Here is a 27,463-nt window from a genome sequence, read left to right on the forward strand (position 1 = left end):
TGTCTCTCCTAATCCTGCGACACAAGTGCAGTGTGCACCCAGGATGTGGCCCTTTTCATTAGCAATAATCCAGCATTGTAGTGGCTTGTCATTTAACGATTGTGAATGCAGGACCTATAATATTAACAGTAACATAAATACCAGACCTAATTTCTTATAATAATTTTTAAAGAGCTTACCGAACATTTTACAACGAAGTTTTTACCAATCTTTTTGGTAAGTACATTCCGAACATACCCATTCTGGAAATTCTTATACGCTGAAAGAGACTTATAATTGTTTTGTAGGTCATCAGTGTATGGACTGATGGCGATTATCAAATAAACATAAACGTGACCAAACTCTATAGGTGGCAAGCTTTCTAGTCCAGCTCCTACCCCCTTGTGTTCTTCGCCATGAACTTCTTCCATGTCATTTTTATCGAGCGTATATGGATCTACATTATTAATGTTTTCTATCTTTTCGAGGTATCTTTTTTTACATGACTAGATAATTGATTAAAATACTCATTTGGAAATTCTATCTTATATTTCTTAGTTTGACGCGAGGTATTCATGACTAGATACTAGCAAGGTGGAGAGGTCCAAGCTTCCAACCAAGATGGCCGACTCCCCTTATGACTTAGTAATAACAATAACATTGAGTAGATGGCGCCACCGTCGACCCAACAATTTAAAAAGAAGCACGTCATCGCTTTCCTCCAACCACCTCAGATGTTAACTCCCTATAGGGTGATATATTTTTTTATAAATACTTTTTATTGTTACTTTATTCGAGGGGCTGATCACTCCGCGTAATCGGTGTACAGAGCCGTACCTTTGACTGTACTAATGGGACTACCGACTACGCGTAATCTTTGAAGTCCCTGTCTTTGGCAGTGCTAATCTAAGTGTAATCCGGTGTACTGACTTTCTAAGAGTGGCTAGCCCCTCGACTTTATTGTTTAAATAAGCTAGTTTGTGGTATTTTTGGCTGTCAACCTGTCAGTATCAATAAAGTTAAGAAGATTTAGGCTTATATATCGGTTTCTAAAATTATTTTAGTGGCCTTTGGCTTACCCCCTTTGTAATCTCTGCCCTACGTTTCAGAAACGCATTATATCCAAAGATGGCATTTCGAGATATATCGATTTTTTCAAATTACAATGAAAAATAACAATACTACAGTATTTAGGTAACTGAAAACTAGTTGTTAGGGGTTTCTTTTAGTCCGCAATCTAAATACGACAACGAATATCGCCAATATTAAGTAAATCTCAGAATAATTTGACATAATGCGTTTTGTACGTTTATACTTGGCTAAAACTCTTACCTGAAATGCATCATGTGGTATAATAAAACTGAGTAACGGCCATTGTGACTTTTACCTTGAGAAAGCGGCTGAATAAATTAGAGCAGACGAAATTTTACGAAATGAAGACTCTTATTGGTTAATAACGACGTAATGCATTTCTGCAAATTTTCGACGGTCGTTAATGCGTTTCTGCGGAGTATTTTCGAAACTTTTCTATTTTAATTCGATTTTGCATTTTCACATCTCGTAAACGAGACCAGATAGAAAAAACGGACTTCAAATTTAGAATCAGTGTTCTAAAATTAGTATGAGGAGCATTCAAAATCAAAAAGTGAAAAATGGTCGATAATGCGTTTCTGAAACGTAGGGCAGATCTCTTATGTTATGCAAGTTACCTAGCTAGTGCATTTCATAAAATAAGTTGTTTATACCACGTAATATATGAAAATTGGAAAGACAAATTTTTCCAACATAAAAATGAAGAGGGGCTTAAACTATCTACCCATATTCTTAGGTACCCAAATGCATTCTTGAAGTCAAACAAATGTAGAATGCATCAAATGATTTGAAAGTTGTAGGAAGTAAACTAGCTAGAGTGGCATACGGCCACTCCGAACGTATTTTACCAAACCTTGAATAAGGAAAGTTATTTTTAGGCCCATGGAAATATTCTTTAGACACATTATCCCAACGTTTCAGCTTTCCAAGTCTTTCAAATTTTAAATGAACTCAATTTCGCCAAACGCTGTTGTTGGATTAACCATTAAACGAAATAAGCAATTACTTAGGGCATCAAAAAAGTTTTTATTAAACACAATTCCCAAAATTAAATAGTCAAAATTTAAAAAAATAGTGGGAATTTCTACTCTCAAACACTGGCAACACTGTCTTCGAGGTTGAAGTTCGAGTAGTAGAGACTAGAGAGTAATCACGGTGTTTTCTACCTTCGTATCCCGTCGTTCGATTGCAACCGTCTCCATAGAGCCGGCGCAAGCGTGTATCGCGGCAACCTCAGTTTTTCTCAGTTTGTTCTTCTATTTATGGCGGTTTCAGCTGAGTTGTGATCCATTCCCTTTGTTCGGACACGGCCAACTTTGATTTCTCCCGCATCTCTCGCGCTTCAGCGGCCATCTCATTCGTTGACGTTCCTGTGTTAACCTATGAGCAAAAGATGTGTATGACGTCAGCGCCCCTAGCGGATTATTATTTTTAGTATAGTTTTTACATTGGGGACAATATAACCACCGAGCGTGGCGCTGAACTCCTACACATTATAGTACAGTTTATAGGGGGAAAATCCTTGCTCGCGGAATTTCGACGAATGTGTTGGCCGTAGTAGCGCGAACAGCGCGTGATCAAAGTTGGCCGTGGTTCGGACGGCTGCATTCTCAATTTGTCATGAATGCGTATTACCCTGTTTCTTTTAGTCGTTATTTGTGGTTATAACATACTTTGCTAATTTGTAAGTACTTTTTATTTCCTTCGTTTAAATGAATTAGCTATCAACTTTTGTGAGTGACTGACAAAAATTCAATACAGGGACAGTATTTATTTATTCACATATATTGTAATTTAGACAATGAGGGACTATAATTTAGTAATTTTATCAACTTCATCATAGTCGAGGCCTGGCCGTTGTTGAGGCTATAACAGAAGTCATATATATCTTTTTTGTTTAGAAAATACTAAAGCAATGCACTTAAAAACATAGTTTTTGATAATTAAACCGGTACGGGGTATATCAAATGCAGGATTTCGATTTATTTTATTTATTTATTTTCTAAAGTTCCGAACTCGTGTGATTTAGTCATTATCAAAAAACAATTACTGTTTATTATGGTTTTCATTATTCCATAGGGGTCCAGGGGCATCAAAATGTTTATAGTGCTTAGGGCAGCAAAAGGGGTTAATCCGCCCCTGTGTGCACTGTAACCCCGTACAAATTAAGGTAACTCCAAACCCCTCTCTCTAACTCCGAACCAATGTTGCCACTCCTTGGCATTTCTCCCAAGATCTTGGCATCTGGGTATTTTCTTTCAACACCTTGGCATTTGACCTTGGGTGTTTTTCGGTTCTAGGATCTTTTATTCTCCCTAGGATTTTTTTTTGCGAAAACGTATTCTTTTTTTAAATTTGATACAAAATAAAAAAAATAAGGGGAGATACCTTATTTTCAAAACTACGTATCTTCTTAAGATTTGTGTACAAAGTTACGTGGTTTTGGAAATAAGGCCATAGATATATGATCTATGAATAAGGCAGCGTGATGTAGTTGTAAGGAACGTTTATAGGTGGCGTTGACCGCTGTCCAGTGGCGCAGCTAGCCTGGGTGACACCCGGGGCGGATATCATAGCATGGGGTGCTACTTCAAATCTCTAGTTTTTATTTTTTTCACGGTCGGGTGTAACCCCCAAATCCCACCGAAAACTAGGGCTAGGACGTCTTTCGACGAAATCCGTAAGACGTAGTGCATTAGCAGACAGTCATGTAGATAGCACCCCCACATAGCGGAAGAGCCCCAGGTCTTCCGGGGGCCCTAAATTCCCATCAATAGAGGTCGGGGATGGTTAACTTTTATTCAATTGATAAAGCTCTCAAAATTATTCGTAATTTATATTTCAGTATTATCCGATTAATGTTTGGATAAATTTGTAAAATTAATCGGAAAAACGACGTTTTTTTCGATAAAAAGCTCAAATTTTACGAATAATTCATGTTTTTTAATCATTTTCCGAAATATTAACCGGTAAATTTCGTTGTTTACATTTTTTCCCGAAAAAAATCAATTAAATCATGGATAATAATTAACCGTCCCCGACCTCTACCCATCAAATAGTATGCTAAATGCCGGCTAAAATCCCGAAAAGACTTTTTCGGGGGAACGGGGGTCTTAGCATCGCCACTGTTAGCAGACGTTACTGACAAATAAAGTTTTAAAACCGACGCATACATTTATGAAAAGGTATTTTTTTCCTTTGGATTACCCGCTTTATTATTTCAATGTACAACAGAACGGAAACGACTCCAAAATTAACCCATCTTTCGCACTGGTTGATGCTACTGTTTGCTACATTATACAATAAGTGGCTAAAAAATGGTCGGCACCGCAACGCCACCTAGAACCGTTTCGGTCGCGATTATAAATATATTTTTTTTAAAGATTTTTAGTCAATTTGAGCACACTCCTTTTTATTATAAAACACAGTGACCTGTATAAAACAGAATTTTCACGCTAAATTTTCGTTTCTGCTTTCAAATTTCGCGCTTGGCATTTCTTGGCATTTTTTCGAGCTCGATCTTGGCATTTCTTGGCATTTTTTCGAGCTCGATCTTGGCATTTTGTAAATCATAGAGTGGCAACACTGCTCCGAACACGCAAGAATGGGTATGTATCTTAGGTAAACATTTAACCTATCTTATAACCTATATGGCATACTATGTGAACAGTTAAAATGATTAAGAAGCCGGATTTTACGACGTCCATCGTAAATCCGCCCTCTCCAGCTGCAATGATCGCAAAAACTTTCCGTTAAGCCAAGGCCTGCCACACTAATACAGTTTTAGTTCATTTAGAATTTCTAACACTAACCTGTGAATAGATATATTTTGATTTGAGTAATTACTCTTACAAGATTTAGTAACACAATTTTTAATCATATTGCTCAACTTATAATAAAAAAAACCTCGCGTTTCAAAAAAAAAAACAAAAAAACACGCGTGCCCAGGTTTCAATAAAACGCGTCTAGCGACGAGCTTGAGACCGCCATTTTATTTTGGAATTTTGGTAGAGATAGTTTTTAGTTAGAGATGGCGTTACAGTCGTACGCCAGCCAACGAAAAGCACAAGCTAAAGGTACGTTTCTAATCGGCGCGCACCGAAATAGTATAAAAATCGTTCTAGTTATTTCTCCCATTTCTATGATTGAAAGTCCAAGTTTAGTAAATGCAGTGTACAGTGAAAACAGTGATGGGCATTTTGTCAAAATCCACATTCGACTCCAAGCAGCTCATTTTAAACTGATATATTTGTCTGTCAGGCTCTTCTCAAGAGGAGCTCATATCAAACGTTTTAACTAATTACTCACCTCTTATCTCGTTCAACATCGATCAGCTAAAGTTCACTAACGCTCTGCTCAATAAAATATATTAGATTTCGATTTGTCATAAAACAGCTCACTGAACATGGAAAACTACTTACCACTCTTTAAAAATACTGAAAACCAAAAAATAAATAAATTGTAGAACCACCAAAATAATATCTAATTCAGCAAACTCACTGAACAAGTGTAGAATTTTAGCCCCAGAAAACCACTTTTTAGCATAATTCTCATTTGCTCTTCTGAGTTAGTTTGAAGAGAGTTAAAACATGGAACCAACTAACGCTAGGGACGGGTCACAAATAAGAAAACCTGAAAATTGTATTTTGACAACGCGCCTAGCGAGAATTACGCGCAACTCCGGATAGGTGATTCATTTTGTGTTGAAAGGGAGGGACGACAATCGGAGGGGAAAAAAATCTTTTGCGGAAAATTGTGGTCTGCTACGCGGGTTATAAACAAGGCTTAAAATTTGTAGATTCCTAATGCGTTAAAGCTGTGATAATGACGAAGGTAGTTAATTAACGTTTAAGCTATGATAATTACGACGGTAGTTAATTAACCGTGTAATCTGTAATAACAAGGAGGATAGCAGGGTAATAATGTTTAGGTCAAATGCATATGAAATGATAGGAATTCCTATAAACGAGAAATCGAAAAAAAGGCCACCCTTTCAAGACAATAATAGTTTATCAGGTGCGTTTGTTTTGGAAATACACGCATATCTTAGGTCTTACCATATTTTCTCATTTAGTTAACGATAATTAGGTACAGGTAACTTCTACTAAAAAAGCGCATTAGCAGACGAACTTTTGGCGCGCATATTCACGAAAATCGGTATTTTAGTTTCTAAAACTACCGATGGGTGGCGTGAAGATCCTAATGGTTTCCGGATTGAATCACCAAATCTTGTTCGGGGGGGGGGGGGTAAAAAAGCGGGCGGGGTTGTTAAAGAACGCTCTTCACGAGCGCCGCCGTAAATGTATTTTTGTGAACCGTCCCTAGCGTTAGTTAGTTCCATGGTTAAAACGACCGCTCCGCTCTTCTCACGCAAAATTTATTATTAGGTGAAGCGCTCATCTGTAACTTGTAAGGTACGCTAACTTCCAGACCGAAGATGATGGGATTATCGATCATAATAATAATTAGCTTAGCTACTACCCAAGGCCCCTCCATGGAACTAAGTCATTAATAGATTAAAAATATTTAAATTTTCAGCTCATTTGGACTCCAAATTCTCCGATCTGCTCTAATTTGAGCGCAACGCACCCATCACTACAGGAAATTAAATTCGGGCATTTAAGGACCAATTTGTTTTGGTCGTTATTGACCATAGATATAGGAAACGTATATAAAGGTCTAGATAAAATACTTCAGAGGGAGTGAATACGGAGGTGACAGCTAGCAGAAACGCGTAATTTCTGCAGGCTATCCTTTTAAGGCACTATCTATCGGTAAGAAAGCTCGTGCTATCGTCGCGAGAGCCATTGTCTCCTGCTTAAAAATTATACTAAAAGTCACAAACAGTTGGTGTCTAAAGACTACGGCCTGCGGAAAGGTCAAGCACTTAGTACTAAAATGCTAAGAGAGCTCGCGCTCTTGGTCACGTGCCTTCCTCGGTGTCTGCTAGGTGTCAATTCCGTATTTTATGTTAGGCTTAGACGCCCCGAAATTTATCTAGACCTTTATATACATTTCTTATATCTATGTTATTGACCCACATAGTCTGTCAGAGGCTTATCATTAACGTATGGCGAAGTTTATAGAATTTAAAAATGCCGCCACATTCTTCGTTATTTTGTAACTAATTTCGTTAGATGGCGTAACTTGCTCGGCAACTTAAATATTCCTGATATTGGCGGGAAACAAACTGTTAGGGGCCTGTTGATCTGAAAATTTTGTTTACAACTTTACATTTAAAAATTTGTCATAAAGCAATGCTCGGAAATTAAGGTACGTGGTAATATTTTATGTATAAGTTATAGATTTTGCGATATTAATTTGTTTTCCTGATCTGTAATAATATTTAATTTTAAACTAATAAATAAGGTACTTTTCTGTTAATTAAAAATTTACAACAACAAAACGATGTAGTAATTTCTACTTTAGGCCTCGCCCTTTAAATTGAGTCACTTGAGTGAAACCAGAAGAAGGAGACTATTTAAATACATCTGTTTATACACACATTGAAGATTGATTACCTAGATGATTCACCGAGAACACCATTATTTTTATTGCCATAGAGCATGAGGTAGGTAACAGACCTTCGGTATTTCTATTACTCGTAAACATTTATTGGGAATTCAAAATTTCGTTCCATGACCTTTTTATAAAACTAAGGGTAAATGCAGAATACCCTACTTTTTTCATCTTCTGGATATTAAAGTATTTTAAGAACTAGGGCTAAGTAGCCTTGACAGCTGTGAAAATCACCTGTTGATGATCCTAGTCGAAATCAAGTTTTGATTTAAAAAACCAATGAGAATAACAGTGATATTAGCAGTAGTAGTATGCCTAAAAAAACAATTTTTATGATCCTAAATGTGTATTTACTTGGTATTTAAAGAAATATAAGGCTTAAAGGGAGACTAACCTCTCAGGAAGAGCATTCAAAAGTGGAATGACCTTTCTGAAAAAGGGTTAACCTGAAATATTCTTCTTGAATAGCTTTATAATTAACTAGTTACCACAGGCTTGCTTGTCTTTATCAGAGATTGAAAATAATATTAGTACGGGTTATATATATTGATATATTGTTGAATAAGCTCATCAAATCACAGAATGTGTGCCAAGTCAAAAGAGGGCCCAATTAATGAGTAAGATGATTAACTATGTCACCTTTGACATCAAGCATTTTAATATCTTGAGCATTACAAGGGTTCCAGATTTGACGAACAATTCCAAAAGAGGTCGATTGAAACATTCAAGGAGTTTTATGATCATAAGTGGGTTGATTACTGAAAAATTAGTTTAGATCGTGACTATTAGACCATTATCTCTACGCTCAATTAAATATTAGGAAATTCTGAATAGACAAAGTTTCGAGATCACTCTATGTAACATTTAATCGTTATTTTATGATTTCGTATAACCATAACATTTTAAGGTCATACGCAAAAAGTCTGGCTAGTAAGTGTTTCTAAAGTACTTCTTTATTTAACTTAATAATTCGTGATGGTAAACTAACACTATGTCCTCTTTTGGGTGCTAACTTCAATTGAAAGTTGGGGCTTCAGAGCCACATAAGTTCCTTTTGATCACTAAAATCGTATCTGTACATGTATATAAATTTTTTATTTCTTAATTTCTTCTAAGCATTGTATTTTTTAACCCAAAATTTTCATATATTTGAGAAATTTTAGTTCATTATTATACTATATTTTATAAATTTTAGTTCGATATTGACCTATATTTAAGAAATTTTAGTCCATTATTACCCTATATTTTATAAATTTTAGTTTGTTATTAACCTATATTGGAGAAATTTTAGTCCGATATCTTATATTTGAGAAATTTGTTTGACATTATCATATTTGGGAAATTTTTCTACTAAATAAGAAATTAGTACTATATTGTCCTATATATAAGAAATTTAGTACTTTATCCTATATATAAGAAATTTAGTACTTTATCTTATGTATAAGAAATTTAGTACTTTATTATTCTATATATAAGAAATTTAGTACTTCAATTATCCTTTTTATAAGAAATTTAGTACTTTACTATCCCATGTATAAGAAATTTTGTACTTTTTTATCCTATATATAAGAAATTTAGCACTATATCCTATATATAAGAAATTTAGCACTATATCCTATGTATAAGAAATTTAGTACTTTATCCTATATATTTATGTATGTTTATTTTAAATGAAGTGGTAATTATTTATAAGAAAACTGTGAAGAAGTGGTCCAATTCGCAGTTAATACAGGGAATTAGGAAATAAATTACAAGTAACTCTCAATGAGAAAGCAATTCATAACTCGTTAAGATTGGCAATCATAACATAGATGTTTAAGTTTTTAGTAAATGAAAATAAAGGGGGTGGTATACCAAATTTTTTGTAAACTCTCTATATTTACGTGACGGATCCAGAGCAAGAGTTACTCCCTTCAAAATTATTGGATGTTCCTAAACAAATTGATGAGTGAAAGATGTAAAAAATTACTTCAAGAAGAGATTAAGTGAAAATTTCCTTGATATTGACACTTCGCCTTTAGTTTAAACAAATATTGCTTTTCTATAAAAATTTACTGAAATCTGGTGTAAATTGACCCTTTAACTGAGTCTTGAAATATCTAACCATTAAAAAAATTAATTTCAATAAGAAAGGTGGGTTTGGATTACCTTTCCCCCTATAGCTTTTCTAATATTCGCAAATGGAAAAAATTCGGGTGGAAAATACCAGTCTAGACAGTCAGCCAATTCAGTAAATAGTGAACAATAAACTATTTTTACTCAATATCTGTTATAAAATATCATATTGGGTCAGCAAAAATACATTATTTCTTGTGTTGTACTTTTGCTAAATGTAGGCAAATTTTTATGTTAAAATTAATGGCTTAGGAAAACTAATTGAAATCTATTGATTAAATATATAAAATGCAATGTTCAATTAACCATTACTGTTCACTATTTTCCTTTATTTGCCATTGCCATTGGCTGGGAGTTTCCTCAAAAAGGTGGTCTTCAGGGAACGCTACAGAATATTTTAGGGATAGCTAAACTTGGACATACCTTTCCCAGAGTCAATTTAAGTACCACTAATTGGGGTGTCGGAGTGTTTGGCACTTTCACCTTGCAGCAAAAGGAGCTGGGTTTGATCTCAGCTTGTGCCACTTGGTGAAAACTGCGAACAATGCCTTCTGCGCTGAGTTAGCAAGTTCTCTCCTTGATTTTTTTAAGTTTCCCCTTGCCATAAAATTTTGTGGAGTTTACCACCACCCTCCCACGTAACTTAACCCAACCACTTATTTAAAGGCATTAAAATTCACTACATGACTTGGGCACAAGGTGGTAAATTGAGTATTAGCCTAGCTGATTATTGTTTATTATTATATTATAGGTAAAGCTTAATTGTTCATCTATAATATTTTGGAATGCCTTAAGGGCCAGGTTACATGTATATTAAATTACCCTCGGATTATTTAAGATTATTTTTGAGGAAAAAATATCTTAATGTACTTCGAATTTATTATTAATGTAAGTAGTTTTGAGACAAACAAGGAGCTAAATTTAATTTAATTGACATTAGTTTAAATCTGTTTATGCTATTGATACCAACAAAATATTAATGCATTTTACAATGCTATATCAAGTCTTCAATTTTTTATAAAAACATTTCCAAGAATGTATTTATTTATCAACTCTTCATTGAGCAGTGAATTTTTCGAGAATATTTACCTTAATAGCTGGTTAATGTTTGGGAAATTTAATTAGTTTATTTGATTTAATGTGAACCCAGATTTTCTCTTTCATTTTCCTGACTCATTATATATTTGGCTCTTACTTAGGTTGTAAATCATAGTATTGGTATATTATGAACTAAAATCTCATTATTTAATTACTACTTTCTTACAATTTGCTATTCGATTTGCTTCAAATTTAATGGGTTACTAAAACTATTTTGACCGTTTTCAGGAATATTACTATAATTAATATCATGTGTAAAATAAACTTATAAGTATGCCATAAAAGTACTTCTTCATCTATTTTTAGAACTAAAATGAAGTTACTCTGTTCAGACGTGGTTAATAAAACCGGGTGTAGTAAATTATAGTTTATTTTTCATACAATTCAGTATCAAAGCTAACTGTTGCTTACTAAACGCATAAAAATTTGGTTTAGACTCCATCTGAAATAGTATTAGGGAAGCATGAGAAATTTCTTGTGCCAGTAGCTCAGACAAAAGTTCATTTGAAAAACTAAATTGGCGGTCCTTTTTGACACTTTTTGTGAAAAAATCGGTGCTGCTCTCTTTTGACGAAATTAGCGCTCCACCCTTTTATCGCTCGTTTGAGATACGAAATTTACATTTCCCGGTTTTGACACTCATGTGACAAAAGAAAATGGAGTTTCCCCCATTTGGCGCTCATTTGAGAAACTCAATTGGCAAATCCCCCTTTTGACTCATTTGAGAAACGAAAACCGTGCTCCTCCCTTTTGATACTCATTTGAGATACGAAATTTTACGCTCCTCCCTGTTGACGCTCATTTGAGAAACTAAATTGGCGCTCCTCCCTGTTGACGCTCATTTGAGAAACTAATTTGGCGCTCCTCCTTATTGACGCTCATTTGAGAAACTAATTTGGCGCTCCTCCTTATTGACGCTCATTTGAGAAACTAAATTGACGCTCCTCCCTGTTGACCCTCATTTGAGAAACTCAATTGGCACTCCCCCCTGTTGACGCTCATTTGAGAAACTAAATTGGCGCTCCTTGGAAACTTTTCATTTGTAAACAGAACATTGTGTTTTTGCTGAGCCTTAATATGTCGACCAAAAAGCTACCTGTTTAAAAGGAAACACTTGTTGCATACCGTATACCGGTGAAAAGTTTCTTTTATTTCAACAAAACACTAAATAAATAGTAACTTGCAGGTCCTGGCTCTCGGAAATATTACTTGAAGAGGTTTTATTGAAGCGTCTATTAAGCTATGGAACTCTAAATTATCCACCTAATTCTGGCGGAACCACAACTAAGTTTTTATACTTAGCTTAAATTAAGTGTCGGCTCGAAGTGAAGTAGCTCTTTTTTCAACAGATGTCGCTAGCGCCGACATCAAAACAAGACAGTTAAGCTACATTGGGACCCAAAGGCGTATATTTATAGGTACCCCTCGCGTTGATTGGATCGTTTGTAAATTGGTCAATAACATAAATTAAAGTTATTTTAAACAATATTTTTACATGGGATGTGATATATAATTTGGTTAATGTCCACTAAATAGAGTATAAGTCGAAATATAGAACTCTACAACGGCTCTGACAACGTTACCATTTCGCTATTTTGAATTTTAGCTTCCTTTGCCATAAATAGATGGTACCACGCTCTCCAGTAAAGTCGCGTTTTTCTAAGAATTGGATAGTCATGGCCATCTCTAATAACCCGAGGGTTCCGTGAAACACCTTTTGGGAACCGCTGTATTAAGACTATGTATAAGTCTATCAAGCATGGGAGGATCAGTGAGGGGGCAAGCCATTGAATGGATTTCGAAAATAATGGTTTAATATCGTGCAAAGATCAGAATCGCGGAGCTTCGTACTTTGAATCTCAGCAATAAAATTAAAGAATAAAGACCATCTTTTTTACGGCGCTTTACAAGCAGGGCACAAGTACACCTACTAGTATCGCAAACCTAGTGATTTATGCGCCATCTATTATCAAGAAAGATAAATGTTTAGTATGTAATTAACCTCTTAACACGTTTCTAGTAACATTGAGGCGCCATCTACGGCAGTTTTAATAGATATTTTTACCGGAAAGGTGTCGTAGATGGCGCCTCATTCGGTTTTCCGCGAATATAGGGCTGCGTTCAGTAAGACTCAACAAAAAAGAAAGTTTTCTGAAAACCCATATGGTCGTTGAGACCGTTGCGTTGAAACTTGTTGAACATGTTTTTGGCCATTGCCAATTTTGTGAAATATCGCCTGCCTAGGCCTGCAAAGGCTTAACTAAAAGTGCCGTGTATAGATTCTTTTACGCGCGTATTTCATGGGTGTCGCCATTACCGTGCTACACGCCAGAGAACGGGTTTTAGGGGGAAATAACTTTCCACGGTAGAGCTACGTGCAGTACGACTATGGCAGCTGCCTGTGGAGCAAATCGTGGGAGGGTCCTTGATGGGGGGGGGGGAAACGCGCGTAAAAGAGTGTATACGAATAATTTAGATAAATATGAAAATTTTTCTTAATGAGGGAAATTTTTAAGAGCAGCCGCCTATTAGATGGCGCCACTAAGTACGGAGGGGGGGGGGGCTTAAACTATTTCGACCAATTGGAAAGCGGGTGAAAGATCACGGTTTTTCTTTGCCCAATAGAAAAGTAGGTGAAAGGGCCATCCGTTTTCTTATTGGTGGATAAAGCTTAACCCCCCTAGTACTTGGTGGCACCATCTAATCGATAGCTGCTCTTTAAAAATTCCCCCTCTTTTACTTGCAATTTTATAAAAGAAACAGCAGAATTGCTTTTAAAGAGTTAAATTAAAGTGTACGGAATTCGCTTGTGGTTAAAACCCTGCTCTTAGCCGCTGACTTCGTTGAGCAACAGATGACAGGGTTGCCAACCATCTGGTAAAAGTCGGGGAATTTAAAAATGGCCTAAAAAGTCAGGGAATTTTAAGAATTTTTAAATATTCAGGGACTTAAATTTTATCTTGACACTTTTTGAAGGTAATTTTACTAGAGGTATATGACAAATTCTATGATTAATTTATTTCCTTGAAAGTTGGCTAATTTTTTCAACATGGTAATAATAACCTTTTTACTGAAATATAAGTATATTTAAATTTATCAACTTCTGATTTAAGTAAAGTATGAAATAAAATTTTTGGCCTTAAAACGTCAGGGAATACAGGGAATAGTTTGACACTTCCGTCCATTAGGTTCTCTCGTATCTAGACCCCGTTGTCTAGACCGCGACAAAGTTTCAACCCACTAAAAAATATGGCATTGCTCAGTACAAATTGTAACTTGCATTATAACAAATTTGGGGTGTAATTTACTTTTCTTTAGCTTGTTTAACAAAGTTTAAGGTCCCGAATATAAGAAAAAGACAAATGGTTTTAATGTAAATTGTTGGTTTCTCCAGGGTCCACAGAGCTCCTATATTTCCAAAAAGTCCTATAAAATCCTATATTTCCAAAAAGTCCTACCAAATCCTATATTTCCAAAAAGTCCTACAAAATCCTATATTTCCAAAAAGTCCTACAAAATCCTATATTTCCAAAAAGTCCTACAAAATCCTATATTTCCAAAAAGTCCTACAAAATCCTATATTTCCAAAAAGTCCTATAAAATCCTATATTTCCAAAAAGTCCTATAAAATCTTATATTTCCAAAAAGTCCTATAAAATCTTATATTTCCAAAATGTTCTATAAAATCCTATATTCTCAAAAATTCTATATTCTCAAAAATTCTATATTCTCAAAATTCGATATTCTCAAAAATTTGATATTCTCAAAAATTCGATATTCTCAAAAATTCGATATTCTCAAAAATTCGATATTCTCAAAAATTCTATATTCTCAAAAATTCTATATTCTCAAAAATTCTATATTCTCAAAAATTCTATATTCTCAAAAATTCTATATTCTCAAAAATTCTATATTCTCAAAAATTCTATATTCTCAAAAATTCTATATTCTCAAAAATTCTATATTCTCAAAAATTCTATATTCTCAAAAATTCTATATTCTCAAAAATTCTATATTCTCAAAAATTCTATATTCTCAAAAATTCTATATTCTCAAAAATTCTATATTCTCAAAAATTCTATATTCTCAAAAATTCTATATTCTCAAAAATTCTATAAAATCCGATATTTTCAAAAATCCGATATTTTCAAAAATCCGATATTTTCAAAAATCCGATATTTTCAAAAATCCGATATAATCCTATATTTCAGTCTTAAAAATCCTATAATTTTGATATTTTAATAATTTTACCCATTTTAAATACCGCCACTAACAAGGAGACGATTTTCGCAGATTTGGTTTAAATTCGGTGGATAAGTAGGCCTATATGGAAAAGTTTCGAGGGGGCTTTAGTTTTTGCCATGGAAACCAAAAATGTTTTTAATTACTTAAAATCTTTTTTACCCTATCGAAATTAACATGGATAAATCGCATGTACATTTCGGTAAATATTAGTAAAATGTGTAAATTAGGTAAATGCAAATGTAAAATTGACTAAATTTTGGTTCTGGAAGTAAAATTGCTAAATGCCATGAAATTGGATAAATTTTAAATAATATAACCCAATTTTACTTGTATTTACTAGGGCTGTGTAAGTAGTGGTTTTAGGAAATCGAGTATCATTTTTTTTTCATCGAGTATTCGAGTCGAGTAATATTGAAGTCGAATCGAGTACTTGATTAAGGGGAAACTTTCTCTTATTCGAGTTGAGTAACTAAAAAAACTAGTAATATTTTTTAACGAGTATTTGATTAGGATCTGGTTTTATTCAAGAAATTTTGAAATTAAATTTAAAAGGAGTATAAAGTAACTTTCAATGCTGAAAAATATTTCTTTAATTTAAATGAACCACAGTTTCCACAACTTTAAGGTACCGTTTATTGCCCCCCAAAAAGTGGTAAAAACCCCTCTTTGAACTTCGAAGCAACAAGGATAGAAAAAAAAACAAATACTCAAACGAGTTTAGAGAGCAGTTTATTCGAGTAATCGGGTACCCGAATATGCAATTTTTAGGTACTCCATAATCGACGAGTATTCATTCCCCAATTACTTATTAGAGGGCGAGTTCGATTTTTTTTAATATTTTAAAATTTCTCCGTGTTATAAATTAGTTGACGTAAAATGCTACGGCACCGTCAACAACGGGTTAAATGTATCCCGTCAATAATGTGAACCAGATCGAGTCATTCTTAAAATTGATGTCCGATTCCAGTATATTCGTGGCCTCGGTAGTCCAATGGTAGTGGCGTTGGGACGGTAACCCAAAGGTCGTAGGTTCGATTCCTGCCTGAGGTGATATGATTTTTCTCAGTCTTTCTGGTATGGAACAATACTCGGAGGTATTCCTTGGTTTAAATGAAATTTTAATTTCTATAGTGAAAAGTAGATTTTAAGTTATCAAAAATATTTTTGGTTGCGATGACAAAACTAAAGCCCATCGAATCTAGTGCTCGGATTTCGATTAATTTTTATCCATGAATAAAATAAGCTCGGCGATATTTAAATAATATTTATTTAAATAACCAATAGTTGAATAAGCCTGTTATTTAAATAAAACAAACAATTATTTAAATAAATTTCACTTTTATTCAAATAAATGCTTGGTTGCGTAAAAAACATAATTAAATAAGTTAAAATGATATTCTTTTTACCAACGTTTTTTAAATAAATCGGAAAATTAGTGGATAATAAATAAACAATTCCGAGCACTAGTCGAATCTTTTCCTTTTGAGAAATTTCAAGTAACAAAGGTCTACTTATCCCCCGAATTATAATAACGTAAGCGTTACTGAACGCAGCCCCCGTGGAATATTATTCAATAGCAGGCCTAGCCGTCCATATTCTGTCGTTCAACTTGTTTCGTTCCTTTTGGCTTAATAACAGTTAGCATTACTAATGTTAGTCGCGAAACAAAGCCCGACGATAGTGTTAAGCCTTTTCTTAATTTCGTGAAGGCGGGGGTTTTTTGTGGGCCGTCGAAACGATCCGCGAGTGACTGAAATAGTATTTTAAGTGCGTTTGTCTGTTATTATTGAGCCATTACACCTCCGCCGTGGGTGGATCACGAGCTTTATGGCCAATTACTGTTCAAATCTACGAGTTATGCGAGGGAATTCATCAGTTTCCTCTCCTAAGCACCCCACCCGCCGGCGAACGAACCCGGGCGACGGGGCTGCCAACATTCCCAAACCGTTTCCCGCGAACAATAGATGGAAAACCCGCGGAATCAGTGCTTCCATAAAATACTCATCAAAGTCAAATAAAGAGTTTGCGTTACCGCGACTGGACTTACAACGTTTGTTTCGTTCTACTACCAAAGCTGTCATCAAATTTCTGGCAGCAATGTTCGGCAGGGGGCAAGACAATTGGAGATGATTTTATTTAAAGATCTATTCATTATGGATTTCAACTATTTCGTCATCCGAGATAGAGGTCGGCGTTTGGATAAAAATTAACCGTTTATATGGATAATATCCAGAAACAAAAGTTATCAAAAAAAAATCAGTTATTTTTGGCTTTTTCCCATAAATCGTTTCTATCCATGGATAAACGGCGAGGGGCTGATCACTCCGCGTAATCGGTGTACAGAGCCGTACCTTTGACTGTACTAATGGGATTACGCGTAATCTTTTAAGTCCCTGCCTTTGTCAGTGCTAATCTAAGCGTAATCCGGTGTACAGACTTTCTAAGAGTGGTTAGCCCCTCGATAAACGGTTAACCGTAATTTTTATGATTAATCGAAATTTTGCCAGTTAATTTATCTGCTCTGCCGTTCTCTAATCCAAGAGCAAAGTCACAGGGTTGCCAAGAACCAGTCAGACTGGTTAAACCGGTTTTAACCACCGGAAAAAAATTCATGGTTAAAAAAATGTTGGGAAATGAATTAGGAACATTGGAAATTTTGAAATACTATTTATTTCAAATAAAAAATGCAGAATATAATACTCTGTGCAATGTTAATTTCAAAACGAAACTAAAACTTAACCTTCACTTTTTGTCGTCTGATACGTCGTCTTACGAAGTAATTGGGGCTAGATATAAGCAATTGGGGGATCTTAAAATTCATTTTGCACGTGAAAATACGCCGCCATGTTAGGGTATAAAAGCAAGTATTAGTGTTTTTACAACCGGATTTTTAAATAAAAAAAAAACCGTCAAGCTAGTCCTATATTCGAAATAATGTAAAAGCATTGACTCATTGCCTGTGTTGCTTTAACCATTTTTTAGTATATTTAAATTATTAAATGACAATTATGATAGATATAACTAAACTGCTTTTTTTCTTGCTGGACTTTGGCTCTTAGGTAGCGAATTTCTGCTGGTCAACAGGGTGGTGTGATTTAAAAATAAACCTTAAATTCCCAATGTATTTGCACCCAAATTTAAATCAATAGAAATCGAATAATTCGAATTTTTCGATTACAATAATCAAAAAGGTTGCCACCGTATCTGGAAGGCTTTCCTGAAAAAAATCGGTTCTAAATGTCGGGAATTTTTAAAATTACCATAAAAATCAGGGAATTTAATTTTGGTTACAAATAAGCTAGCTTTACTAAATTGATGGCCAAATTTGGGCATAAAATATGTAAAGGAAAATATCTGGAAATATCATAATTTGAATATGAAAAAACTATGGCAACCCTGCTAGTTCAGAGGTCTAATTGTTATGGGCATGAAATTACGGTACTTAATAAAGAAGATAACCCGCGAATTAAAATAAATACCGCGATAACAGGGTTGCCATAATTCTTAAAATTTCCATTTTTTTGTATTAAAGGGAAATATTTTACGATTTGGGAAATTTAAATTTTCCTATTGCAGAATAAAAACCGTATAACGAGAAGAAAAATGACTTGAAGCTCTCCAGCAGATTAGATTTTCAATAATTGTCAAATTTTTACTTATAAGACGCAAATGTTTTAGGTTACCAAAATACAGACAATCCCTATTTTAATTTAAAAGTGAAACAATTCTGCGAAAAATAAACCCAAGCGCCATCTATTGAAATTGGTAGGTATTATAAATATGAATAAATAGGTAGCGCCTTGTCAGTTCAGCATTAAAGGGCCCCCAGAGGTCCTTTAAAATCCTATATTTTGGAAAATGTCCTATAACATCCTATATTTTAAGCAAAATCCCCCAAAAGTCCTATAAAATCCTATAATTTTCATATTTTGACCGGTTCATATCCAGCCGCTCAGTTAAATTGCTAGATTTAGCTATATGGTAAATTCCTATACAGAGTCATTCTAGTCTATACTTTTGTTATTGTTAACATGGTTAGCTACTAGTATATTTTTGTGATAAAATGGTTAAATAGTTTCTATTTTTTATATTTCTCTAAATATAGATTTTGTTTTTAAATGCATAAAGATAATACATTAAATAGCATATATAATCCTATAAAATCCTATAATTTTCTAAAAATAGTCCTATAAAGTCCTATATTTTTAGAAAAATAATCCTATTTTCCTATAAGAAAATTGAAGATTTGAGTGGGGGCCCTGGCATTATCCAGCGGTACAACTAGGAAATATCTAGCGGCAGCACTGTGCGATAAACCGCGGAGCTGGTAGCTCGGGCGGGCTCGTCGATTCTAAGTTGTGCGCCTTATATAGTCGTTTAGTTTCGCTTCTTTCCCCGCGTGAGTCAACTTTGATTTGGACGCTTTCAACCTAGATATTGGCGCGCTTCCCGGCGGGATGCCCGTTATTGAGGCCTGCGTGTTCCTCTCCCCCTAAAAGGGAACAAAAAGAGAACGTTTGACGACATTTTGCCTTTTTTGCACTCCACGCAGCGTTGCCAGGTACTCGAATTATAGTACCAAGGGCTGGAAACTATCGATTTAAGAAAATAAATTATCGTGCTCTTGAATATTGAGTGACAGTCCCAGCGTTGCCAGACGTACGATAATTATCGTACACGTCGATAATTTTGAGCTCATTTTTGGGAATTCTTTAGTACGCATTTTCGATAATTCAGCTTCCACGTACGATAATGTACTGTAATTTTTAAATTGACAGAAAAAATGAGGAACTTTTAAGTGTTATTAATAAAATTATTTCACAAGCTTAAAGTCAGTATTTCACAGAAAATTCAAATTTACCGCCAGTGTAGAGGCGTTCGATAATGTTTTTTTTTAAGTCGATAATTTTTTGACTGGTACGATAATTTGAGTTTCAGGAACTGGCAACGCTGATATTATTGACGATTATTTTTATTTTGGTCAGAATAGGATTCGCGCTTAGGAAAGATAGCGCCATCTACCTTATAATCCGTCAACTAAATATGTGAAGAAATAGCAGACGACTTTTGAATTTCTACAGTTTTCGGTTGAAACTTTCAGCTGCTGTGCAGAGAACTTTGACGAGCAGACAGCTTTCATATATTCAATTTAAAACTCAGTTGGTAGGCCACTTCAAATTTTAACTACGTACGAAGCCTTTAACATTTTAAAGCTAATAAATATCAGGGTGATCACACTTCCCTATAAATTCACCTGAGCGTTCCTATAATTTCCCGTAAATTCACCTGAACGTTCCTATAATTTCCTATAAATTCACCTGAACGTTCCTATAATTTCCTATAAATTCACCTGGACGTTCCTATAATTTCCTATAAATTCACCTGAACGTTCCTATAATTTCCTATAATTTCCTATAAATTCACCTGAACGTTCCTATAATTTCCTATAAATTCACCTGAACGTTCCTATAATTTCCTATAAATTCACCTGAACGTTCCTATAATTTCCTATAAATTCACCTGAACGTTCCTATAAATTCACCTGAACGTTCCTATAATTAATTTTCATATCAGGGTGACCCTGATATATGAAAATTTCAATTTTTTTATATAACGGCGAAACCTAATATTAATTTTTACAATTTTAAATTGTTTCCGTTAAACTTGAAAAAATTGTACTTTATTATCGATATTACGCTCCGGTCAAATTATCGATGTTAAATTAAAATATTTTATGTAGAAAGACTACATGACTGAATTTTTTTTTATATGTAACGTTTAAAATTGTCTTAACTGTTAAAATATCGTAAATTAGCTTGAAATTATCGACGTCTACCGTAGGACAGTTATCGTAAACGTCGTTAATTTTGAGCAATTTTTTGAACCGTAGGAATTAGCTCGAAATTATCGACGTGTACTATAATTATCGTAGGGCTCAAAAATTAATTCGTTCTGCGCAATAAATTTGCTCGATAAGTATCGTAGGGCCTAAAAAATTATCTACGTGTACGATAATTATAGTAGGGCCTAAACATTATCGCCGTGTACGATAATTATAGTAGGGCCTAAAAATTATGGGCGTGTACGATAATTATAGTAGGGCCTAAAAATTATGGGCGTGTACGATAATTATAGTAGGGCCTAAAAATTATCGGCGTGTACGATAATTACAGTAGGGCCTAAAAATTATGGGCGTGTACGATAATTATAGTAGGGCCTAAAAATTATGGGCGTGTACGATAATTATAGTAGGGCCTAAAAATGATCGCCGCGTACGATAATTATAGTAGGGCCTAAAAATGATCGCCGCGTACGATAATTATAGTAGGGCCTAAAAATGATCGCCGCGTACGATAATTATAGTAGGACCTAAAAATGATCGCAGTGTACGATAATGATAGTAGGGCCTAAAAATTATCGGCGCGTACGATAATGATAGTAGGGCCTAAAAATTATCGGCGCGTACGATAATGATAGTAGGGCCTAAAAATTATCGGCGCGTACGATAATGATAGTAGGGCCTAAAAATTATCGGCGCGTACGATAATTATAGTAGGGAATAAAAATTATCGCCGCGTACGATAATTATAGTAGGGCCTAAAAATGATCGCCGCGTACGATAATTATAGTAGGGCCTAAAAATGATCGCCGCGTACGATAATTATAGTAGGGCCTAAAAATGATCGCCGCGTACGATAATTATAGTAGGGCCTAAAAATGATCGCCGCGTACGATAATTATAGTAGGACCTAAAAATGATCGCCGCGTACGATAATTATAGTAGGGCCTAAAATTATCGGCGTGTACGATAATGATAGTAGGGCCTAAAATTATCGGCGTGTACGATAATGATAGTAGGGCCTAAAAATTATCGGCGTGTACGATAATGATAGTAGGGCCTAAAAATTATCGGCGCGTACGATAATGATAGTAGGGCCTAAAAATTATCGGCGCGTACGATAATGATAGTAGGGCCTAAAAATTATCGGCGCGTACGATAATGATAGTAGGGCCTAAAAATTATCGGCGTGTACGATAATGATAGTAGGGCCTAAAAATTATCGGCGTGTACGATAATGATAGTAGGGCCTAAAAATTATCGGCGCGTACGATAATTATAGTAGGGAATAAAAATTATCGCCGCGTACGATAATGATAGTAGGGCCTAAAAATTATCGCCGCGTACGATAATGATAGTAGGGCCTAAAAATTATCGCCGTGTACGATAATGATAGTAGGGCCTAAAAATTATCGCCGTGTACGATAATGATAGTATGGCCTAAAAATTATCGCCGTGTACGATAATTATCGTACGTCTGGCAACGCTGGATGCCCGTTATTAAGACCTACCCTCCCCCTCTTCTTAAAAGGGGGTGAAAAGGGAACGTTTGACGAAATATCGTTTCATTCTTCTCTCTTTTTTTGTTGTTTTTGGTTTGAGCGCGCGTCGGCTTTGAGTCGCATTTGAATAGCGTGGCTGCTTATTTACGAGCGCCGTTGACGCGCGCTTCTCGCGCCTCCGGTATTAAAATTAGGGCTGTTACAATTCGTCGCGGCTTTCCGGAGTTCGCGGTTTGGGTTGTTTTTGTTGTTATGAAAAATGGCTTTTCATTCGTGATTGCTGGGTAGTCGTTGACGTTCCATTCGGATACGCCGCTGATCGAACGTCACCGGCGTTTACCTACGAGTTGCCGGCTTTTCGGTAAACGGTTCAACCGTCTTTGGTTAATTATTAAAGAGTGAAAGAAGTTATTTATACTAGTCCTGACTCTTGGTGTAAGTATATTGAGTTCAATTTTTTGACTGGAAAGTGTCACAAATTCGAGTTACATTTTTTAGCTGGGGTATGTTTAAGTGGACTATCATTTTTATTCCAAAACCTTGTTCCATTTAAATCTTTAGACGTAAGATTCTCGTGACGTCATTCTCGCTATAGGGGAAGGTTATTGTTACCTCCCGCCTTTAAATGCCACGGTCGTCACTTTGTCTAAAATGCCGCCTTATTTTATCTGAATCAGGGATTTAAATTAGTTCTTTATTAAAATTTTTAAATCATTGATTTTTGAACATGTATAAACGTGGGCTTTCTAGCCATGACAATTCAGAGCAAACTCAATTACGTAAAATTTTTAATTAAAAATTAATTAACATTTTTAATTAAAAATAAATCTCATTTTTATTTAAAAAATAAATTATAATTTTAATTAAAAAATAAATTACATTTTTAATTTATTTTTTAATTAAAAATGTAATTTATTTTTTAATTAAAAATGTAATTTATTTTTTAATTAAAAATGTAATTTATTTTTTAATTAAAAATGTAATTTATTTTTTAATTAAAAATGTAATTTATTTTTTAATTAAAAATGTAATTTATTTTTTAATTAAAAATGTAATTTATTTTTTAATTAAAAATGTAATTTATTTTTTAATTACATTTTTAATTAAAAAATAAATTACATTTTTAATTAAAAAATAAATTACATTTTTAATTAAAAAATAAATTACATTTTTAATTAAAAAATAAATTACATTTTTAATTAAAAAATAAATTACATTTTTAATTAAAAAATAAATTACATTATTAATTAAAAAATAAATTACATTATTAATTAAAAAATAAATTACATTATTAATTAAAAAATAAATTACATTATTAATTAAAAAATAAATTACATTATTAATTAAAAAATAAATTACATTATTAATTAAAAAATAAATTACATTATTAATTAAAAAATAAATTACATTATTAATTAAAAAATAAATTACATTATTAATTAAAAAATAAATTACATTATTAATTAAAAAATAAATTACATTATTAATTAAAAAATAAATTACATTATTAATTAAAAAATAAATTACATTTTTAATTAAAAATTTTACGTAATTGAGTAAAATAATAATAATAATAATAATCAAGAAAAACAAGCAAAGTAAAATCGTTAAAAAATCTTTAAAGTTTTTTTATTATCAAGAAATCAGTGACCCTGATCTGAATTAAGCTTAGATTATTTAGTTTTACTCTATTGTACACCACAACACGTGTTGAAATTTGGAAAAGAAAATTGCAATATTTTATTGGTCAGTACCTGAAACTTAATGAAACGTGTTATAAAATAATCGCTTAATCATTCCATGAACTGAAGAGAATTTTAAACTTTTCGAGTATGAAAAAATACTTTTACGTAAAATAAAAAATGTTATAATGCCAAAGTATTTTAAATTAATAGGAACTTTAATTCATTATAATAATAGTTATATGGATTCTTATCAACAAGTTAAAGCACGCCTACAGCTACACATTGTTTCGTATACATGTAATTGTTGAAAACTTGATATCGTGTAACCTTTATTTTATTTTTCGAGTTTTTGTCTGAGAGCAAAACCCAGGTAACATAAATTACGTGGCTTTTTGCTTTATACAGTTTTTTAAAATTTGAGGAAGCCAAAACCACGTAATACGAATTGCGCGTTTTATGCTTTATAGTTATTTAATTTCTATGCGGCAAAAATCATTTAACATGAATTACGTGTTACGTGGGTTTTGCTTTACAAAGCAGTGATGGGCACTGTCCTCTCACCGTGAGATCAGTGAGAGCAATTGAGAGGTGAGATGCTTTAAGCTTCCAATGGAGAGGAGCGTGAGATGAGTTTCCAAGCTATGAATTTAAGTGAGAGGAGAGTGAGAGGAAATAATATTTTTCAAAGAATGTATTTGGAGTGTGAGCGAGGTCAATTTAATTAGTGAAATGCGATGAGAGGAGATCAGATAAAAAGTTAGTTTGCGGTGGTGAGGTGAGGTGAGTTTGAGTTTAGATGTAAGAAAACCAAAAAAAAGGAAAAATAAAAATATGACCTTCTTGGAAAGAATTATGTAACTTTGGCCAATAACAAAGCCCAAACGTACAATAACATAATATGTTGATGTTATAAGGTTATAAAGAAGTTAAAGACGGTAAATATAACGTGGCCACTGGCCAATGATAGTCGTTGTTCTACCCCTGTGAGAACAGTGTGAGAATCTGAGAGGAGGTGAGATGCGTAAAACTTCAAAAGGAGATGAGCGTGAGATGAGATTCACAAAGTACGCATTTCAGAGAGAGGATATTGAAAGGATATTGAAAGGATATTGAAAGGATATTGAAAGGATATTGAAAGGATATTGAAAGGATATTGAAAGGATATTGAAAGGATATTGAAAGGATATTGAAAGGATATATTATATTACTTCCATAAACGGAAAAGAGCGTGAGATGAGATCAGATTTTCAACAAAACTAGCGGGAGTGTGTGCGAGGTTAAATTAATTAGCGAAATTCGATGAGAGGAGATGAGAATAAAAGTTAGTTTACTGTGGTTAGAGGAGATGAGTTTGAGTTTAAAATTTTAGAAACGGGAATGAGGTGGAGTGAGAGTTATCTCAAAATTTTCAAAAATGCCCACCACTGTTACAAAGTCATTTCAATTCTATGCGGCAAAAACCATAACGTGGTGTTTGATTTATTCGCGACTGAAACGAGTCTAGAGCCACGTTCACACGTACCCTCTTAAACGTTTTGCCTCATTTCGATCTCGCTGCGGTTCGTAGCGTTTGGAAATCTGTTGGTTCACACGTTTGATTTCCAGTAAGTTTTGAAGAAAATTGGGCATGCGTAGTATAGAAATATAATTAGAAGTTCGTCTGCTCACGCATTTGAATGACGTTTTGAAACCATCTAATTAATAACGAATTTAAATATGCAAAAAGCTGGAAGATAATTTTCTTGTAAAATATTAATAAAAATTTTATTAGGTGCAAAAAATCAACGATTGTCGATTTTCTGAAAAATTAAAGAACATAGTTAACAGAAAACCGACTCGATGACGTCACGAATCGCTGGAAGCGATCTGAAACGCTGCAGGGTTGCCACACGTCAGGGAAATCAGGGAAAAGTCAGGGAATTTATAAATGGGCCTAAAAAGTCAGGGAAATGTCAGGGAATTTTAAGAATTGGTAAAAATTCAGGGAAAAGTCAGGGAATTATATTTTATCTGGGCACTTTTTGAAGGTAATTTAACTCTAGATGTATGACAAATTCCACGATTATCATTTATTTCCTTGAATGTTTGGCTAATTTGTTCAACATTGCAATAACATTTTTACTGAAATATAAGGCCATCTAAATTTATTAACTTCTGATAAAAGAATAATTTTGGCCTTAATAAGTCATGGAAAACAGGGAATAGTCAGGGAATTTGAATCTGAAAATTTTGTGGCAACCCTTCGCTGGAACGAGCAACGGTCACTGTTCACACGACGGCATCCAAACGTTGCGGAATGCGGGAGCGCTCGGCGCGTTTCAGAGGCTATAGTGGCGTAACGGCGCTGGGTTTTTCGAGGTGGCGCCTATGATCTAGCGTCTGCTAGATAAATTAAGAATTCGTAAGAACGTTTATTCGTAAATAAACTTATTAAAATATAACCAAACGATGCAAATATTATATTAAAATGCAAGTATCATTGTTTATTAAGTCAAATTTACGAATAACGATGAAGAAAAACTAATAGCGTCTGCTTTAGCCGCTAACTATCTAGGTTTCAATGGCGAACCAAAGAGGGCGTAGCGATAGTTATTTAAATACTATTTATATGCAGCAAAATATATTAGTCTTCATGGAAAGATTGTTTTAGTTTCCGACATGACCTCATAACAAATTAAGGTTTTATCTTATGTTTCAATGAATGTATTAATAATAATACACCTGGAAATCAGTATGTCAATTGTTGTATGCAGGGGCGTAGGAACCGGGAGGGGCATTGCCCCCCTGCCCCTCCCGGTTCCTACGCCCCTGCCGGGAGGGGCAGGGGGGCAATGCCCCTTCCTAGAATTTGGCTGGGAGGGGCAACTAATGTTATTGCCCCCTCCAACATTTTGATAAGTTGAAATCTTCAAAAGGCACAAATTATCATTTTTAAAGCATATACAGTTTATAGAATCTCAACTGTGTTTAAATTTCAGTCTTTTCCCGCCAATTGACATAGTACTAAAAAGTACACATGCATATTTGGAGAAGCTACACTCCATTAAAAATTCGAAACCAATCTCTAGACCCATTTTCGTTTCTCTTTGCCCCCTCCAACGTCCAGAACGTTCCTACGCCCCTTGTTGTATGAACCTTAATACTAAAATGTGAGCTTATGTAAATTCATTAACTTCTGATAAAAGTAAAATAGAAAACTAAATTGCCTAATTTTGGCTATAAAAAATTAGAGAATTTGAATCTGACCATATTGTGGCAACCTTGAAGTGTGTATAATCAGAAGGGATAATTATAATCGTACATAATATCAGAAGCATATAATATAATTTCCTGGTCTTTTGAAAATGAAAGAACTTCTTGGTACGTTTCATGAAACATCTAGTGTAATG

The 27,463-nt window shown here is 34.1% G+C and overlaps 1 protein-coding gene and 1 non-coding gene across 5 annotated transcripts in view; both read left to right on the forward strand.

Annotated features, from left to right (window-relative positions):
• The first annotated feature begins 7,210 nt into the window (after positions 1–7,210).
• Positions 7,211–27,463, forward strand: part of LOC149943267 (cysteine-rich motor neuron 1 protein-like) — a 64,584-nt gene continuing 44,331 nt past the window's right edge. For 3 of the 4 annotated variants that reach the window (XR_016481113.1, XR_016481114.1, XM_090177041.1), the window contains exons 1-2: positions 7,211–7,344; positions 7,501–7,642. The gene's annotated coding sequence lies outside the window, so the exon portion shown is untranslated. Of the gene's footprint in view, positions 7,345–7,500; positions 7,643–22,750; positions 22,825–27,463 lie in introns of those variants that run through there. The other variant, XM_090177044.1, reaches the window with a different exon arrangement.
• Positions 16,026–16,098, forward strand: TRNAT-GGU (transfer RNA threonine (anticodon GGU)). Its single transcript has one exon. It is a non-coding gene; the product is annotated as a tRNA-Thr (tRNA).

Source organism: Leiobunum rupestre, chromosome 6 (assembly GCF_980474605.1).
Source record: "Leiobunum rupestre chromosome 6, qqLeiRupe1.1.hap1, whole genome shotgun sequence".
Lineage (NCBI taxonomy): Eukaryota > Metazoa > Arthropoda > Arachnida > Opiliones > Sclerosomatidae > Leiobunum > Leiobunum rupestre.